At 38.0% G+C, this 21,032-nt stretch overlaps 1 protein-coding gene across 5 annotated transcripts in view; it reads left to right on the top strand.

The window, feature by feature from the left end:
• IL15 (interleukin 15) overlaps window positions 1–21,032 on the top strand; it is a 79,047-nt gene that overhangs the window by 45,235 nt on the left and 12,780 nt on the right. The gene's annotated exons all lie outside the window — the stretch shown is intronic.

Below are 21,032 nucleotides of genomic sequence, written 5' to 3'. Positions count from 1 at the left end.
CCCATTAAGACAATGAGAGAATCTGTTCCCCCCCCCCCATGATTTATATGTCAGATAGAGCCTTACAGACTATAACCAGCTCAGCTGTATTACGAACAGTGTAGTTTATGAGTGAAACAGAGTCCAACCCTGGTTTACTCAATGATTAAGTAATTAGGAACAAGTCACTAGACATCTCTGAACCTCATTGTCACCAACTATAAAATGAGCAGTTCCAAAATTTTTTTTTCTTTTAAACACATGTGTGATATACTTTGGCCAGTTTCCAAGTTGCTAGAGATTTTTAATTTATTTTGGTTTTACTACCTAGAAATTTGTTTGTTAGATCTCTAAAACCATATGAAAAAAAATTACAGATGAATGTGTGTGACTAGTATAATAAAATTGATTGGAATGTGTGTGGGGCTTGCCATACCTAATCGAGTTACAGGATTGTTTTTCTTTCTTCACACAATGAAACTCTTTCTTGGCTTCCAATTTTGCACACTCTGCTCTTCTCAAGTGTTTCGTTTTCTCTTTCTTTTTTCTTTTCTTTTTTTGCTTTTTCTCTCGTTTCACCAGAAATCTCTTTTATTTTGATTGTTATTTGGTCACGATCTAGACATGATTGTTTTTACTTTGATGAGACGTTCCTATTTCTGCTATCTAAGAGAAATTACCAAAATATTAAAACACAGACATCGTGATAGCAGACCACGGCCAGAGTGTTTCTTACACAATGTCTTAGCAAAGTTGTTTTTGCTTCTCTTTGTGAAATATGTTGTATGAAACACCAGTGTTGTCATTCTGATGGGTTCTCCCCCAAATTGATGGTCCAGTTGTGACAAGTCAAAGCATCCATAGGATGTTTTAAACTTTAAAAAAAAAATTAAGTGAACGGTTAAACTAGAAATGGGCTCCGAGCTATCACTTCTCTCCCTAGAAGGGAGGATATTATGAGCTACACGCACCTAGGGAATGATTTTTCTGGTAATAAAGTTTGGAAGATAGCAATCCAAACAGAACAAAACTATTCATGCTGCCGTTCAGTATGTAGGGAACAAAAGGAGTTTTCACTAGGCAAAAACCTTTACTACTGTATGTTTGCGATGATGCCTTAGTGCAAGGGGAAGCAGCTGTTTATCTCTTTTTCTTTTGGTTTTCTTTTCTTTTTCCACTGCCATTCTGTCAGTGCATGGCTTCATAAAGCTGTAGGATTCTGATAGGAAAACTACCAAGTCCACGTGCTTTGCAAGGCAATGTGTTGCTTTTCTGGCTGGATAACAATATTTTCTTGTAGCTGGAGGGAGCGTGTGACTACACGTGTTAGAGGCAGGAAGCCTAATGCCACCAATACCATGTCCAGAAGTGAGCTATCTCCTGTGTTTTATGTGCTTCACTCTACTGAATGAATATCGTGCCACTGCTTTTATTTTTTGTTGTTGTTGTTTGACTATCGGAGACTCGTCAGATGGTTCTGTTTCTGTCGAACACTTGATGGAAAGTTTTGTTGTAAAGCTTCCTGCATGGAGATTTATATCTTGGCTATAAAGGAACGTCCCGTAAAAGTTGATCATAAATTGTCTTTATGAGTTGCTGCCCTGTGTGCTATTAAAAAGCTCAGAACCTGAGAGTTAGTTTTAACTCAGAGCTGTGTTTGCCCAGTGTATTTGGATGCATCCTTCATCTTACCACTTGCTTCCTACAGAACATATGTCCCACCAGCCTTTCTTTGGGGCTCAATCGTCTCGTTCAGCTCATCCTTGCTGTACATTAGAACCAAGCTTTTGGGATGTTTGCCTTGGCTATTTGCATTGTCAAGGACCAAACATCATTTATGTTCAGTAATTCACCTCTTTTATTACTCTAGGCATATCTCCTAAGAAGTGTTTCACGCCAGGGAATCCTCATGAGTATTAATTGAACATTTTGGGGAGATTTTTTAAAATTGAAATGAGCATAATTTTGTTTTTTTGTTTTTGCGGTATGCGGGCCTCTCACTGTTGTGGCCTCTCCCGTTGCGGAGCACAGGCTCCGGACGTGCAGGCTCAGCGGCCATGGCTCACGGGCCCAGCCGCTCCACAGCATGTGGGATCCTCCCGGACCGGGGCACGAGCCCGTGTCCCCTGCATCAGCAGGCGGACTCCCAACCACTGCGCCACCAGGGAAGCCCTGAAATGAGCATAATTTAACACCAGTTTTCCCTTATTAAAACTTCTCATTCTCCACTTACATTTTGTGATTATATCACCTGGCTTTGTATCCTTACTGGCTGACATCTCTGATACTCAGCTTAGCCAGTGCACACCCAGATTCTCCCTGTAATTCTGTGACTATCAGCGTTCCTGTTTTGCCTTAATTAAGCAGAGCCTGAGAGAGTGCCTGGTTCCATCATTGTACATTTTCCTTCTTTCCCCAGAACACCTTTTGATTCTTACTCTGAACTCTTACGTGAGATGCACTGTGAAACACGATACCTTTCCTTCCTTTATTTTCTTATGAGTTGGCATGTCTAATTAACCCAAGTAAAAAGAAGAAGATTGTTTTTTAAAAGGGTAATAAAAGTCATAGTAATCTTTTGCTTTGCCTGGAAACAGGTTTCCCAGCATCCAAAGGGAATCTAAACAATACAGATATTTCTTGACTTTTCCTTTAAAAATATAAAGCGTAGGTGGCAGTCCAGACAGTCTATTTCCTTGTGCCTTAATGACACATGATAGCCCAGATGTTGAAAAGAATTAAGTGGGAAAAGAATTTTCTTTCATCTTCTTTTCCGCTAATGGTGTTTATCTGATGTAAATATTCAGTTCTAGCACGATAATGGGTGCCCGGAGGAATCAAAGTGAAATAACAAGATTCTTAACATATTTTTCATTCCCGTATCATTTAAGTTTTATGTACTTCTGTTGGAAACTGAGAAAACATTTTTTTTTCCAAAGGCTATTACTCTGCATGGCCTTTTACCCTATTACGGGGCTTTCCTTCTTTTCGGATAATAACCAACAGACTCTTCAGGTGCTTAAGTCATTAGTTGCTTGATATGAGATTGTTAGTTCAGAGAGCTTATTTGCTCCATTGGCTTTATATAACTCCCCAATATTAAGTGATCCATTTTGTTGTTTCTGAGGCCAAGAATCATTATTTTCTTTTGGCATCATACAGATTATATATTTCAATTGAATTTACAAATTTATAGCTCATGTTGAAGTAACTTCTGCTGAAGAGTGATTTTTCTAGACAGTTCAAATTTTTTAATTAAGAGTCAACATTAGATATGTTTGATACATTTGAATGGGTATACTCTAGGGATTATTAATGTAAGACTCTGTTCTTTTAGTGTACTTTTCTTCCTTCAGAAATAGTTTTTGCCGTACTATGAGTTTTTTCTGAACACTTGTTAATGTTAACAAAAAAGACAAGTTTAACAAAGACAAGTTCAATAATATAGATATTATCTTTCTATATGAGTGACTAACAGTAATATCTAGCTTTGTTCTCCTTATGAATACCTTCTTCTTAAATTCAGATCCATAAGAAAATGTGAACAACTAGAAAAACTTTACTTAATAATGACTCTGAATTTTCTCTGTCAAGTCTAACCTTGGAAAATATTGATAATTGAATGCCACAAAAATTTTAATTTTATCTAGTTACAAATTTTTACCCATCAAACTTTTTTTGGTTTTTTAAATTTTAATCCTTAATTAATGATGCTTAATAATTCTATTAATTTATTAGATGTGTTTGTTTCTTTTTCTTTTTATTTATTAGTTTTGGCTGTGTTGGGTCTTTGCTTCTGTGCGAGGGCTTTCTCTAGTTGTGGCGAGCGGGGGCCTCTCACTATCACGGCCTCTCTTGAGGAGCACAGGCTCCAGACGTGCAGGCTCAGTAGTTGTGGCTCATGGGCCCCGTTGCTCCGCGGCAAGTGGGATCTTCCCAGACCAGGGCTTGAACTTGTGTCCCCTGCATTAGCAGGCAGATTCTCAACCACTGTGCCACCAGGGAAGCCCCATCAAACTTTTGATCAAAACTATTTAAGGTATAAGATACTAGCTAGAATTTTCTTTCAGAAAGTCAGTGCTGGGACTTCCCAGGTGGTCCGGTGGTTAAGACTCCCCACTTCCATTGCAGGAGGCACAGGTTCTATCCCTGGTCGGGGAACTAAGATCCCCGCATGCCACGTGGTGCGGTCACCCCGCCAACAAAAGTCAGCACTATTTGTCTCTGCATGTCTACAGCACACTTTCACAATGTATAGTCACACTAAAAAACATCTAAGCTCTATAAGAGCAGAGATTTTTATCACATTCTGTGCAATGGCAAAGATGCGTGTGTGCTTGTGTGTGTGTGTGCTCACACACATACACATACACACACACAAACACACCCACAATGGAAAGCCAACATTGGGAAGTTCCCTGGACAGTTAGGGAATGGTGAGAGACACTGTGATGTAATAGAAACAGTGTGGGAACCTGGCACAAATTGTTTGATAACTTCTGGCTTACTTTTATCTTATCTATATATTAGGACAATATTCCCAAGTTAACTTTCACATTCAGTCATTGGAATAATAGTTGTTTGCAGGTGGAGAAGGTGATACTGAAGGGGAAGAATAGGCTTTAGGCTGGAGGGGGGTGATACAAATTTTCTGGAAAAAAAAGCATTGCTCACTCTTCACTTTTATCAATAGTTAGAATGCTAAAGGGGCTATAACCCAAACATACTGTGAACGGATTTGTAGAGAGATTGAGTAAAGACCAGCTTTAGTAGGCCACTGAAAATACAGAAATACCATGAACATTAGCTAAAGCAAATTATATATATATATATATTACAATTTATATAATATGTATAAATATATATGTGTTTGTGTATATATATATATATATATATATATATATTTAAGGAAGCAACAGTAACAAAATGGCCACAAGCCAGATGGAAGCTCTTATTGGGCATATGTTCTAGGGAGGCTGGGAAATTTTATGCTGGGATCTCAACTAATTATGACCCAATCCTCTGCTTAACCATCTAATAATTAACATGTGGGTGCAGCATGCAATCAACTACAAATTCTCACTCTTGAAGAATCAAGAGTCTCTCCTTTCCTGTAAAAAGAATGACTGTTACGGAAAGACAACCCTCAGAATGGGAGAAAATATTTGCAAATGAAGCAACTGACAAAAGATTAAGCTCCAAAATTTACAAGCAGCTCATGCAGCTCAATAACAAAAAAACAAACAACCCAATCCAAAAATGGGCAGAAGACCTAAATAGACATTTCTCCAAAGAAGATTTACAGACTGCCAACAAACACATGAAAGAATGCTCAACATCATTAATCATTAGAGAAATGCAAATCAAAACTACAATGAGATATCATCTCACATCAGTCAGAATGGCCATCATCAAAAAATCTAGAAACAATAAATGCTGGAGAGGGTGTGGAGAAAAGGGAACACTCTTGCACTGTTGGTGGGAATGTAAATTGATAGAGCCACTGTGGAGAACAGTATGGAGGTTCCTTAAAAAACTCAAAATAGAACTACCATACGAGCCAGCAATCCCACTACTGGGCATATACCCTGAGAAAACCATAATTCAAAAAGAGTCATGTACCACAGTGTTCATTGCAGCTCTATTTACAATAGCTAGGACATTGAAGCAACCTAAGTGTCCATTGACAGATGAATGGATAAAGAAGATGTGGCACATATATACAATGGAATATTACTCAGCCATAAAAAAATGAAATTGAGTTATTTGTAGTGAGGTGGATGGACCTAGAGTCTGTCATACAGAATGAAGTAAGTTAGAAAGAGAAAAACAAATACTGTATGCTAACACATATATATGAAATCAAAAAAAAAAAAAAAAACTGGTCATGAAGAACCTAGGGGCAAAACGGGAATAAAGATGCAGACCTACTAGAGAATGGACTTGAGGACACGGGGAGGGGGAAGGGTAAGCTGGGACAAAGTGAGAGAGTGGTAGTGTATATATGGACATATACACACCACCAAATGTAAAATAGATAGCTAGTGGGAAGCAGTCACATAGCACAGGGAGATCAGCTCGTGCTTTGTGACCAGCTAGATGGGTGGGATAGGGAGGGTGGGAGGGAGGGAGATGCAAGACGGAAGAGATATGAGGATATATGTATATGTATAACTGATTCACTTTGCTATACAGCAGAAACTAACACACCATTGTAAAGCAATTATACTCCAATAAAAATGTTAAAAAAAAAAAAGAAGAAGAATGTCTGTTGATGCCCAGGAAACAAAAACTCATTTATTGAAGTCGAAGGGCTGTCTCTCCGGTTAGGGTAACATTTTATCTAATAGATAAACAACTGGCTGAGTGTCATACTAGCTGATGTTAAAAAATGATGTGTGATTTGTTTCTCTTCAGTTATGGATTTAATTACTAACTAATTCCTGTCAAGGACAATTGTTAGGTAACATCACTCTCTAAGAATCTAAAGTTGTATTCCACCTCCCAGAAAAAATATCTGATTCTTTACCTTGACTTTGAAGGTTAAATGCAGTGCAGCTCCAACCCGCCTATTTAAATGTATTTTCTGTGACTTCCTTCAATACTTTCCAGTTGGTGGCTCCTCTTAAGTTTTCTCATCCTTGGATGGTATAATTTATGCTGGGTCTGTATTAGCTGGAATAGCCTCCTTCTTCCTATTTCAGTTATATTCACTCTTCAGAACTAATCTCAATTGCCATGTCATCCAAAAGCCTTCTCCATTTGCAGCAGCCTTTATCCATTCTTATTTATTATTCATTTATTCATGTATTCACAATCACTCCACAAATATTTATTGAGTACTCTCTATGTTACAGGTGCTCTCCTCTCCTAAACGTGCATTTTTATTGCACATATAGTCATATCCAAGTAGTTATACTGAGTTTGTTGTTTAATGTTTATTTTACCTCCACTATAAAACTGAACCCACAATGGCAATAATTATGTCTTTTTTTAAAAAAAGGAAAGCATGAAATAGTGTAAGACATGACCAGGCAAAAAATTATGAGGATGGTTCTGTGTCTCCTGTTGGCTACTACCTAGTTCTTGGGTAATTCAAATCAGTGAACATTTATTAAACTTCTATCATGTTTATTGCAATGTTAGGCACTATAGGAGATAAACAAATGTATTTTCTGTATGTGTTATGGATATGCAGTAAAAAAATCATTTTATGGAGCCAACAATCTAGAAGAAACGGATCCTGAGACCTCTACAGGATTTAATGTTTTAACTTCAGATGATTTCATCTAAATTTTTGGATATGTGTTTATGTGCCTTTTCCTGAGGAGATAGTGCATAGCTTTTAGATGTTAAAGGTGTCACTGATCATTAAAAGGTTAAAGAGCTCATGTTTTCAGTTTGTATAAAACAAGCTCCCAACTAACGAACAAGAGCCACAGAAGAACAACAATATTCTAAGCTGGGTTTTTGTCTGCATACACTCAGATTTCCTCTTTCATATGGTAATGAGTTTTAATATTTTCTGTGGAGAGAATAGAAGGAAAAGTTATTCATTTCTCTAGCAAAGTAGATTGAAATTTGTTTTTAATTATTGATGGTTTAGGAAGTATTCATTTACCTTCAGAACACGTTACCGGAAGTACCACTTTTCTAACTTCCTCCAGGGCTTCATGCTCAGGCAGTCCCTCTCGTTTGGAGGGAAGCCTCAGAGAAGTCCAGCTTTGGGGTTTCGCTTGGCCTGATCTCAGATGGGCCAGTGCCTCTGCAGTTGGTCCAGCCTGGCCACGTCCTCACTTCTCCTCTTGACTCCCCATTCCCACCCTTGTGGGCAGATCCAACTGTGAGAGGAGGGAAAACGCTCATCAGCACATATCTAAATAAAGTATCTATGTAAAGTAGCTGAGAGCCTGAGACATAGTGACCTTGAAGCATCAAGGCATCAGGCTTGGTATTCATGTCCTTAGAGTAACAGATAAGGTCCAGATTCTCCATGAGGTCTGCTGGGGTTAGATTGTCATTGGAGTCCAGATAGATTGAGGGGAGTGCTGGCAGCCTGCCCGCTGATAGGACCTGCTGCAAACCCAGGATGACAACTAGAAGGTAGAACGTGACTACCAGGCTGGGGCCACCCTCCATGCCCCCACTACAGGGCTGCGACTGTTGCTTCCTCACTAAAGGCAATGTAGGATAGAAGCATTAGAGCTTAAGCACCACTAATTTCATGGCAAATCTGACTCATTTTCAGTGCTCAGTATGTTAGCACTTAACCATTATTATTTAGTCTTTCACTGTCAAATAATTTTTCAGTAAATCCTTAGGAATTTTGCAGTGAATGCCTTTTTTGATCTTATGTAATTTTAAAAATTTTCCAGAGTAGTTATCCTTCTCCACTTTATGCCCAACAGGGTAGGATTCCAGATGACCTAAGCTTTTACTAAAACAGGTTTTGAAACAGGTTGTTCCAGGGAATATTTACGTTTAATACTTCATGACCATATTAAGATCACATCACATTGAGATAAATGTGCTGTATTTCCTTCATTCGTAAATATCATTTGCAGTAGGTGCCATGCTCTGGCCATATTCTCCTTCAGGGATGATGCATTTGCTACCCCGACGGCTTGGAGTGCTACTTGCTAGGGTCTTCATCTGACAGTCCTCTCTGGGAGAACCTCTCCTTGTCCAAGGTCACACCCACCCCCAGGGCAGTGTGCATCCAGAGTTCTTTGCAGGGAGGGGAGTGTTACCAAGGCCCTCTTTTCTCCAACTTGGACAACAACAAGGGCCATCCCAACTTCAGAGCTCCACAGAGCCCAGAGAGTGACTGCATAATGAATGGCCTTACTTCTCCTTCCTTCCCCCAAAGGGAGTGATCTTGAAGACACTTCCCAATATACATCCTGCACATAAATCTGTCTCAGGGTCTCCTTCCCAGAGAACGTACCTTGAAGCACCATCATTTTCTTTAAGAAGCACAATCTTTTTACTAATAGCTTTTCTGGAGATGAGGATAGAGATCATTTATAAGATGCAACCCTATTTCAGAAATGTGCAAATTGAAAAAATGTGTTTTGTACATTCAAGGAAATTGTGCTGAGTCCACGAGGGGGCTGTAATTGCTTGCTGTATGATCATGTTAGCTGTGACCAATAACCCCAAGCAATTACAAGACTTTCACCGAAGCCATTATCTGAAGAAAGGTTAAAGATTGTTGTTCTTCCCTTTTCTCACTGCAGTTTTCTCTTTACATGCTCTCCTAGCTTGATGTTGTCTGAACTTACGGTTTTAAGCCCATACGTTATATCTTCAGCCCTGCCATGTCTTGAGCTTCTAATTTGCATATTCATCTGTCAGACCATTTTCTTTGATATCCCACCAGCCTCCCAAACTTAACATGTCAAACACTGGGTGAGTCATCTTCCCCACAGATCAGCCCTGTCTTGTGTCCAGGCTCAATTAGTGGCCCCACTACCCTGTTATTCGAAACCCCAAACCTGTGAGTCATTCCAGACTCTTCCCCCCCTTCACCCCACCCCACTCTACATACCCAGACAGCCAACAAGACCTGCCAATTTTGCTGGAAAATATTGCTCCAATAACTAATACTATTACTACTTATCAATTCCTGTTACTACTTCTTCAGTGTAGAGCCTTATGTGAACTATGTACTATAATAATGTTTGATTTGTTTTCCTGCCTTCAGTCTTGCTTCCTTTATATATATTCTCTGCAGGGTGATCATGATGATCTAAATCAAGTGCAAATTTGATTGTGCATTGCACTCGTGAGCTCAGTGAACAGCAAATTCTCCTGTCAGGCAAGGCTCTCCATGACAACCCATTTATCATTGACCACACTACTTTCACTCCCTTTCTCCAGCTTGATGGGCTGATAACATTGAAGTGCCTGGAGTCTACCTGAATGCTTCATAGTGTTTCATGCCTCCATACTTTCGCCCATTATTTTCCCTCTGCCTGGAAAGCCCTTTTCTCCTTCCTTAGATTGGCTAACTTTAATTATCCTCTAAGGTAATCAATTTTTGTCTACCTCTCCTCTAGGATGCTTTCTCTACCTACAAATCTGTGGTACCCAAACTGGTTTAGCATTTGCAGTATTATAATGAGAGTATGTGTGCGTTTCTATAATGTCTTCTAGGACAGGGACTGCTTATTCACCTTTGTAACTCTAGTGCCAGGCACACAGAGGATGCTCAATACATGTCTGGTGAACAGAGCTGGATAGTGAAGACAATAGGTCTCTGGTTCCCTTTGCATTTTCTTACTTATTGCTCATTTGGTATATTATCAACATTCCCATAATTATTTCTAGGATCTCTATCTTGAAATTCAGCTCTCTTCTCAACATCTTGATAAAATTGGATATCTAATAATCATAAAATTTAATCTTTTCAAAACTGAACTCCTGACTTTTTCCTCAGATCATCTCCTCTCCCAGTCTCCCTCATTTTAATAAACAGTAACCCGGCTCTCCCCATTTCGGGCCAGAACCTTCAACGTCATCCTTGACACTTCTCTTTCTTTCATACCTAGCATCCAATTCATGAGAAAATCCTGTATCTTCAAAACATACACTTTTCTCCATCTCCATTACCATTATTCTGGATTATTGTAGCAACTTCCCACTCATCTCCCTACACCCACACTTGCCCACGCAGTCTTTCTCAATATGGTAGCCAGAGTGTGGCTTTAAAAATTGAAGCCATGGGACTCCCTGGTGGTCCAGTGGTTAAGACTCTGAGCTTCCATTGCAGGGGGCACGAGTTCAATCCCTGGTTGGGGAAATAAGATCCCACAAAAATATATATATATATCAAAGTCAGTTTACACACTGTCTGTGCTCAACATGCTCCAGATGGGTTTTCCAGTGAAAGCCTAAGTCCTTACCTGATGGCATACCTCCTGCCACTGTCCCCCATTCTCCTCTCGCCTCACCTCGCCTCCCGAATTTCTGGCTGAATTAGAGCCTCCTTGCTGTTCCCAGCGTGCTTCTCCCACAAGGTCTTTGTATTCCTTGTTGCCTCTCGCTGGAAAACTGTTTCCTCACCATTTTCTTATTCTCTTCCTTTAGGTTTCTGCTTCCATTTGTTTATTTATTTATTTTAACATGTTTATTGGAGTATAATTGCTTTACAATGGTGTGTTAGTTTCTGCTTTATAACAAAATGAATCAGTTATACATATACATATATCCCCATATCTCTGCTTCCATTTAATGTCCCCTTATTGGTGAGGCCTTTCTTGCCCATCCTTTGTACAAGAGGTTAACTTCACAAGTACTGTATTTATTGTTCTCCACGGTAATTGAGTTCACTAACAGTCATGCTTTATCATTGCTCCTTTACTTGTTTCCTAACTTCCTGTTTTGTTTTGTTTTCACTGCTGTGTCCTTAGAAGAATGACTGACACATAGTAAGGGCTCCATAAATATTTGATGAATTAGTGAATGAAAGAAGCAGGACTAAACTCCAGTCATGTTCCTTCTTATCATGTGTAACGTTGGGCAAATTACTTAACTTCTCTGAGTTTTACTCTCTCTCCATTTGTGAAATGAGGCTGATGATAATGACAACTGCCATATTTTTCTCAAGGATTGTTGATGGGATGCCCATGTAATATTAAAAGATGATGTTGTGAGTCCTTACCATGCCTCGTGCACAATATAAAATTTAATCTTTACCATAATCTTCACAGTAATCATAGGAGGTATGTTCTATGATCATCTTCATTTTGCTGATTTGGGGGGGAAAAAAAGAACTAATGTATATGCATGTTTTGGAATCACCTAGAGAGTAAATGAGTGTCAGGATTAGGACCCGTACAGCATGACCACATCAGTGCTGACTGACAGCCCTAAGTGTGCGTCTCCTCATTCTGTGCCTGTACTTAGTGAAAATGACCCCAGATAGGAATCTTGCACGTTTGTACTAGACACTCTTTATCAGTTGGAGAATGTGTCGATTTTTTGTTTGTTTGTTTTAAGAATTTATGCTGAATTTTGTCAAATATTTTTCCATCTACAAAGGCAACTGTATGACTTTTCTCTTTTAAGCTGTTAATGTAGTCAATACACTAATAAACTTCCTGATGTTGACCATCTTTTCAAGAATAAACCTGCTTATTTAATTTTATTCTGTTAACACTCTGCTTGGTGAATTTTGTTAATATTTTATTTTGGTTTTTAGCATCTATGTCCATATAAGAGATGGCTATATAATTTTCTTTCCTGGGATATCATTACATAGTTTTGATATCAGATTTTGGTGCCCATGAGTTAGAATAATCCTATATTACCTTAAGGATTTGTAAATTCCTTGAATGTTTGGCAAAACCTTCATAAAGAAATCAGACTCTTTTTATTACATATATTTTGACTAATCTTTAAGTTTTCCTTATCTTTATGAGTCCATTTTTATATTTCTCAGAAAGTCAATGTTCAAATTGATTTGCATGAATATATAATTTATAAAAATTATACTAATAATGGCCTCTTTGGCATTTTAATATATATGTGTATAATTTGACACTTTCTTTCCTTTTTAGTTTTGACCAGATTTGTTACTGAAAGATCCATCTCTTGGTTTTACTAACTACCATTTTCTACTTCATTAACTTCTGTTTTTATCTTTAGTAACACGTAACTCTCTTTTTAAAATTATTTTTATGGATTCTTGAGATTAATGCATAATAAAATATTTCAAACTAATTATTTTCTATGAAAGTGTACAATTCTCTATGTTATGCTTTTGCCATAATACTTTTTTTAATGAAGTGTTATTTTCAAATTGATTTTCTCTTTTATACCAGCATTATTTAAAAGGATAATTTACAAGTGGATAGATTTTTTAAATTTTTCTATTTTTTATTATTGATTTTTAATTCAATATTATTGATATTTTAATTCAACATTATCAACTCAATCATCCAGTTTTTTTTTTTAAGATTTATTTATTTCATTTATTTTTGGCTGCGTCGGGTCTTCGTTGTGGCACGCGGGATCTTTGTTGAGGTATGTGGGATCTTTCATTGCAGCACGCAGGCTTCTCTCTCGTTGTGGTGTGCAGGTTTTCTCTTCTCTAGTTGTGGCACGCAGGCTCCAGGGTGCGTGGGCTCTGTAGTTGTGGCGCACGGGTTCCAGAGCCCATGGGCTCTGTAGCTTGCGGCACGCAGGCTCCAGGGTGCGTGGGCTCTGTAGTTGTGGCGCGCGGGTTCCAGAGCCCATGGGCTCTGTAGTTTGCGGCACGCAGGCTCTAGTTGAGGCGCACAAGCTCAGTAGTTGTGGTGCATGGGCTTAGTTGCCCCATGTCATGTGGGATCTTACTTTCCCAACCAGGGACAGAACCCACGTCCCCTGCATTGTAAGGCGGATTCTTTACCACTGGACCACCAGGGAAGTCCCAATCATCCAATATTATTGATATTATTGATTTGTGATTACAAAATGTGGCAGGTGTGATTTCAGAGTTTTGTAATTTTTATGAGATGTTACTTTAATTTAGCACATAACATTTTAGGTCTATGTCATAAACAACCTTTGATGAATGTTTTATGTGTTTATTTTCTATGTGCTATTTCTGTAAGGTAGGATGTTTTCATCTAAGTATAGTTAACCTAATATACATATATACTACATAAAACATTGCTCATTGTGTTTTAAAATTTACCACAGGCAGTGGTGTGCTGGAGACAGTTCTAATTGGCTTGTGAGAGCCAGTGGTTAAATATGCAGGAATTTTGTGAACCAGTTGTTAAAACACTGTGGCTTGAAATCAGTAGGGTGGGGCGTTACACAACAGACATTGGCAAATGCTACAAGGCAGTGTTGTTAATGTCGTTCTTGTTGTTTTCTGAGAGCCAGCTAACTTGCATACACAGACCATAGCCCTACTCATTTTTGTTTATGTTTAAATTTCTGAACAGTGTTTAATATTTTTTAATAACTCCTTGTTTTTCTATTAGATTTTCCTCTATATAATTTGAAGCTATATTATTAGAAGCATAAAGGTTCATGGTTGCTATATCCTTTTGTAGGTTGTAACTTTTATCCATGTGCATTATTGCTTAGAATTCTCATTGAACTTCTCTCTTGAATTCTAATTTTCTGGTATTATTATTATTACTATACTCATATTTGCTTAGCATATCTTTTTTTGTACTTTTTGTTTTCAAGCTTTTGGTAACATTTTATTTTTGTTCCATTTCTTATAAATAGCATATTTAAAATTTTATCTATCTTTCTGTCTCTAGTTTTTTAAACCCAGTGTAAGTGTCTTTTAGTAAGCAAATGTAGTTTTTATCACATCTTTTCATGTGTGGGTGACTGTACTTGTATGTTTAGGTTTACTTCTGCTCCATTACTTTTTATATATGAACTTTTTACTGTGATTTCTTTGTTTAATTTTCTCCTTTTATGCCTACCACTGCCTTCTGTTAGATTGCTTAAGTTTTCTTTGCCTTATTTTATTTTATTTTTTGGCTTAAAATTATGATATATCTAGGGTTATTTTTTCCTGTATTTAACTTTCCTCTTGATTTGTGCAATTAATTATCATGAATGTGTTGCATGTTCACCAAATAAAATAATCATCTTAGCATGAGTTTACTTCCTTTTCTTCTTTTCTCACAGTATTTACCACATGGAGCTTATCTGTGATTTTCCTTCCACATTGCCATTTGGAAAAGTACATATTAGGTCAGGAGTTGCCTGGTGTTGAGGCTGGGAATGGAGTGACTGTAAAGGTATATGAGAGAAATTTTTGTGATTATAGATTTGTTTTCTATCATTGCTGTAGGGATGATTTCATGGGTGTACACAGTTGTCAAAACCTGCATATCATATACCTAAAATGGATGTACTTTATTGCCTTGAAGTTATACCTCAATAAAATTGATTTTAACAGCATAGTGGAGAATGTCAGAAATAACCAGAAATCATTAGCAAGATGTCGAGAAGGGCCATTAAAGGCTGCATCTCAAAAAATTATAATGGCACATTTTTTTTCAGCAATACTTTGTAGCTTGGAATTTGAAATTGGCCAACTAAAAGTAGCAGAAGGATGAAATGTGGAGGAAACGTAGGTGCTATTTAGGATGGTATTACAGTGGCCAACTGGGACACCTGCTGGACAGGGAGGCAGGTGCAGCTAAGAGGCTGATAGTGTGAGAATGAGGGCAATGTAGTTGTAAACAAATGAAAAAATCCAACAAACATGTAATACATGCTTGTTTTGTACCTAGTATGCTTTTATATTTTGGAGGTACAGTAATGAACAAGATAAACAAGGTTTCTAACCACAAGAATCTCACAGTTTTGCAAAATAAATGAACGAATCAGATTAAAAAGATGGACTTTTAAGAAATGTTGCCATTTGTTATTTATACCCAAGTATAAATATTATATGTTTTATTCTCCATAATTTCTTATATCCACATCTTTCTTTTTCTTGGATAACTTTTTTATTTTCCTGGAATGCATTTTCACATCATTATATCACAGACATTCCATGGATCTTAAATTTTCTAAGGTCTGGTATGAAAGGTATTTTTTAAATACTAAGAAACATCTTACTTAATCATTTACTTTTGTCGTTTCGATAAACTGTTGAGATTTATAGGCCCTAATAACATGTTGTGTGGTCTTACGAGAGAATTAAATACCAACATCAAATCATATTTTTGTATGAAGTAGTTTTTAAAAATCTCAGTAGTAACCCATGGTAACATAGTTCATATTGGATTTTTTTAGCCTTAATATTGAGCACAGATTGTGTTTAATGAAATTTCTTATTTGGAAATTTCTTATGGGTGTCCATTGAAAACAGTTTGAAAGCAACTAGTGAAAAAATGCCAGTACACTTAATGACAGGACAATTTAAGACATTAAAGATATCACTTTCTCAACTATACTGAAATTGGGACTGATTACTAAATGTTAGAGAATTAACATTGAACACTAAGAGGTCAGTACAAAGTGTGATATTATTCCCAAGGCCCGAGGGCCTCATTAAAACAAAACAAAACAAAACAAATGTGTATTGGGGTAAATCTGTCAAGAGAGGGGAATATATCACAGTCTGTTAGAAGGAACCAAATGTAGGATTTTAGCCTGGAGAGACGTTACCTCCTCAGTCTCTAAAACACTGCTCTGTGTCTGATTTAGAGCACAATTCTTTTTTTTTTGCTGTACACGGGCCTCTCACTGTTGTGGCCTCTCCCGTTGCGGAGCACAGGCTCCGGGCGCGCAGGCTCAGCGGCCATGGGTCACGGGCCCAGCCGCTCCGCGGCATGTGGGATCTTCTGGGACCGGGGCACGAACCCGTGTCCCCTGCATCGGCAGGCAGACTCTCAACCACTGCGCCACCAGGGAAGCCCCAACTCTCAAAGACTCTTGATCACTCGTGTCACTAGGAAATTCCTAGGGTTTTAGGAGCTATGGGCCAGAAATGAGGACGAAGACCAAATATATATTTTATTATAAATCACAATATCACAGATATCATCCTCCTCCGCAGCTTGCCTATTCAAGAACATCACTCTGGCAATCGTTCTTCTCTCTTACATCGTCAGTTTTTCCCTCAGCATACAAATGTGCTGTTATTTCCCTCCCTTTCTACCATCTATTATCACCTTTTGGAGTGGTATTCTTCGAAACATTGTCCGGCACTAGCAATTTACAATCCTTTCCTCTCACTTTCTCTGCTACCCATTTCAGGTAGGCTTCTGCCTCTATTACCGCCCTCTAAGTGCTCTTTTCAGAGTCATCACCTCCACGTTGCTAAGCCCACTGGTCAGCGTTCAGTCTGTGTCTTCCCTGACCCATCAGCGCATCTGACATGATCATCATTTCCTTTCCCTGGATATACTTTTCTCACTTGATTTCTAGAACATCACACTCTCTTCATTTCTCCTTTTCTCACTTGTCTGTTTTTCTTTATGACTCTTTGTTTTTTCTCCCTGACTAATTACCCTGGCTCAGTCTTTGGTCCTTTTTTTAGCCTTTTCTTTAACTTTCTCTTGGTCATCCCAACCAGTGTCATGAATTCCATACCTATTTCAGGCCCAGCCACTTTCCTGAACTCAAGATTTACGTCTCCTACTGCCTATTTGACATTTCCGTGTGTGTATCTAGTGGACCTCTCAAGCTCAACTTATCCAACACTAAAACTCTTGATCGGTCCCCTCCCTTCAAAATATCTGCTCCACTCATAGCCTGCCCTGTTTCAGTTGATGGCAGCTCCATTTCTCAGGTGCTCAGGGTAAAAGACTTGAGTAATTCTTTCTCGTTCCGCTCACAACCAGTCCGTCAGGAAATCCTTTTGGTTCTGTCATAAAAGTGTTTCCGGATTCTAACCATATGACCCTCTCCACTGCCACCTGCCTTGTTCAACATCACCATCTCTCACTTAAATTCTTAGAGCCGCATGATTCCCTGCTTCCATACTTGCCCACCCCCACATCCTATCCTTACACAGGAGCCAAGAAGGATTCTTACAAAGGTCACTCAGATGACATCAATTATCTGCTCAAAATGCTGCAGTGGTTTCTCACTTCGGATTCTTACAGTGCCTGCAAGGGCCTGACCTTATCCCCATTTCCCCCTACCTTTCTGACCTCGCCTCAGACTGCTCTCTGCCTCGCTCACTCCACTGGTGTCTTTTCTGATCCTCAAACTCATAGGTGTGCAGCTGCCTTTGGGGCTTTGCTCCAGCTGTATCCCCTGCTTCGAATGTTCTTCGTTCAGATGTCCTTGAAGCTCATGCCCTCTCTGCTTTTAAGTCTTTGATCTAATTTCATCTTCCCTGAACCCTGCCCTGACTACCCTTCTTAAAGTTGCAAGCTCATCCTTTTTACTTTATTCTGTTTGCTTTTTCCTATATCATTTAACCACTTTCTAATGAAGTATATATTCAGTTTATTTATGTATACTATATATGGTCTGTCTTTCTCCCAGAAACCAAGGTTCTTTGTCTCCTACATTCACTGATGTACTCCAAGGTCATACAGAAATGCTTAGCACGTAGTGAGTACTCAATAAATATATTGGATCAAGGACAGCCATGCTATCTTACATTCTTCATATTCCACATAAGCAATCAACCTTGACTTGCCCTCAATTTTAGTTTTTTTGAGTGATTAGATACATATGTTTACCAAATAAACCAATACTTATATCTCTTCTTTCCTTGCTAAGTCTATTTAAGTTTATTTTAAATGTGTGACTAGGCAAGTAAATAATTAAACAGAATAAATAAAACAAAACAGTGGTGTGCTAGATTGTATTTCCTCACTGGGAAAAACTCTACTATTGGTATAGAGTATAACGTTTACATTTATTTTCACAAGTCATTCCAGAATTAAAGCTGCCACTCCACTGTGTGGACTATCCTCTCTTCATGGTGTCTTACTCTTGGGCAGTGACATCAGGCTAAGATAACAGTACTGCCACAAGATCAGTGGGTACCCTGCAGTGAGACCCAGTCACAGGAGTCAAAAAAGTCCTGCTTAAACTCTGAGAGCTCCTTGAGGGTAGGGTTGGGATTTGGTCTTTTTTATTCCTGGATCTAGGTACCAGGTGAATGAAGGACAAAACCAAAGATGCTGATGGTGAGGGCCTTTCATGACCATATGCATATTGTATGGCAGGGTTAAACACTGCTTCCATAATTCTTCAAAAATATGACATAAAAGGAAGTGGACAATTTATTTCACTCCTACACTTCTCAGAAAGTAATTAACCTGGTTTCAGCCACTTGTCTCTAACAGGTATTTTGTGGGAGACAAATGAGATGATGTATGTGAAAGGACTCAAGTTCTGTTTCATGTCAGAACAGTTTGAAACACCTGTTTCTTTTAAATTAAAGTATAGTTAATTTACAACATCATGTTAATTTCTGCTGCACAGCAAAGTAACTCAGATATATATATATATATATATATATATATATTTACATATACATTCTTTTTTATATTCCTTTCCATTATGGTTTATCTCAGGATATTGAATATAGTTCCCTGTGCTCTACAGTAAGACCTTGTTGTTTATCCATTCTATGTATAATATTTTGCATCTACTAACCCCAAACTCCCACTCCATCCCTCCCCTAGCTGCCCTTCCCCTTGGCAACCACAAGTGAAAGACCTGTTTTTAAACTATCAGAGAGCAGTGCCTTTTTATGATTCACACGGGATGGGTCAGATGTTTCCTATAGTAAGGGGCCTCCACTTCTCAACCATAGAGTTTGTAATATTCTTGCATCTCTCCTCCGCCTGTGCAACCTGGATTTTGAGGCAGAATTCTGATAGCGACATGTATGACATTTACCTCAAGCAAGTCACTTAATGTCTCAGAACCTCAATTTCTTCACTGTAAAATAAGAGTAATATCTCTCACATAAAGATATGGCCAGGATGGAATGTGGTAACGTATGTGAGATGATTTTGTAAAACTAAAAGCACTCGGTAAATAATACTTATTCTAATTAATATTGCCATCATTAATGATATTATATCAAATGTTAACATTGAGTCCTGGTCAAAGAGAAAGTTATAGAGTATTTTACCTTTTCAGGCCTTCTTCACGCACATGGATTACACACACACACTCCTAGTAAAGTTTTTGATCCACAGAGCTACATACAGTAAGTGTAGAAGGTTGAAAGCTTCCAAAGCTGTTATGAAAAATCAGCCTTTGCTGTCAGCCCAGAAAACCACGTCAGTTTTTTTGCCAAATAACAATCAAAGCTGTAAAAATTTCCTTTCAGTTTACACTGGTTTCCATTATTGTTATTTGTTAGAAGTCTTTGAGGCCATTTCCTACTAATTCCACCATGCTTGGCATGGAGCATTCTGGCTAAAGCTCTTAGTTGTCCTTGACTAATTGTAGTTGGACAGGGCAGTGAAAGTCTCATTGATGAGATTTTAACATCCTGCACGTGTGGAGACTCACTGATGTAAAAGCCCAGGACTGAAATCCTCATTGTTTACACAAGCAGCTTCACGAGGCCTAGTATCAATTATATCACCCTTTGTACTGCTTGGTCCCAAGTCAGTAAATCTTGTTTTGTGAACAATGTGGAGTGGGGGGATCCTGCAACTAAAAAGGAGGTAGGGAATTTAAGAGACTTTGGGTGAAATTACAAAGATAATTTTAAAGTTTAGCAAAAAATTTGGAGTACTGAGATAACATAGACGAAGAGAATGATTATGACAGTAACAAAGAGAGGTTGCTTTAATTAAACTGATTAATGGATGGTTTAGATTGTATGTAACAGGAGGATTAGACTTAATATTTAGTTGTGGAAAAAAGGGCATTTTTATTGGATATATTCTTACAGTATCTTTAATACCTAGTTAAATTTCAGTTTTTCTTTTAAAGAGTTATACATCATATATTATAATCATTTTTATATTTTAAAAACATCTGAAAAATAACATAATTTTAGTCTACAGAACTTAATTTTTCAGTGAAAGCTTATGTCAAGAGATGTGGTGGATTTTGATTTTTGAAGGGGAGGTCAACAAATACTATTTTAGAAGGATGGCAAAAATAATTGTTTATATTTTATATATTTTGGTTTAAAATTTTTCTTTAATAAAATGGAATTGAATATGGGAATGTGTAATCTTCACATTCTTCGCCACTTTGAATTAAAGAAAACAAATTTTGTTACTTACGAAATTCTCAAATGATGTTTCAATCAACGGTGATTTAAAGACTGAAGACGTCTATTCCATGTCTGTAGAAGTAGCTACTTCTGTTATAAATTACATTAACAGTCAGTAGCTTATCTACATAAGATATTTGGCTGCTTCTGCTTTTCATTAATATGGTTTTGGAATTTCACCAATTCAGGAACATAATATAGTGGAAAGGCCTTGGGCTCTGTAATCAGACAGACCTGGTCTCAAATCCTGGCAGTCTTGTACTTGCTGTGGGACCTGGGCAGCTCACTCAAATGCTGCTAACCCTACACCATAAGATTGTTCTGAGGATTAAATGTGATACACATATCAAGTGACTGATAGAGTGCCCGT

This window comes from Pseudorca crassidens, chromosome 4, assembly GCF_039906515.1.
Source record: "Pseudorca crassidens isolate mPseCra1 chromosome 4, mPseCra1.hap1, whole genome shotgun sequence".
In the NCBI taxonomy this organism is placed as follows: Eukaryota; Metazoa; Chordata; class Mammalia; order Artiodactyla; family Delphinidae; genus Pseudorca; species Pseudorca crassidens.
The sequence above is the reverse complement of the archived record's forward strand: the minus strand, read 5'-3'. Positions and strand labels throughout refer to the sequence as shown.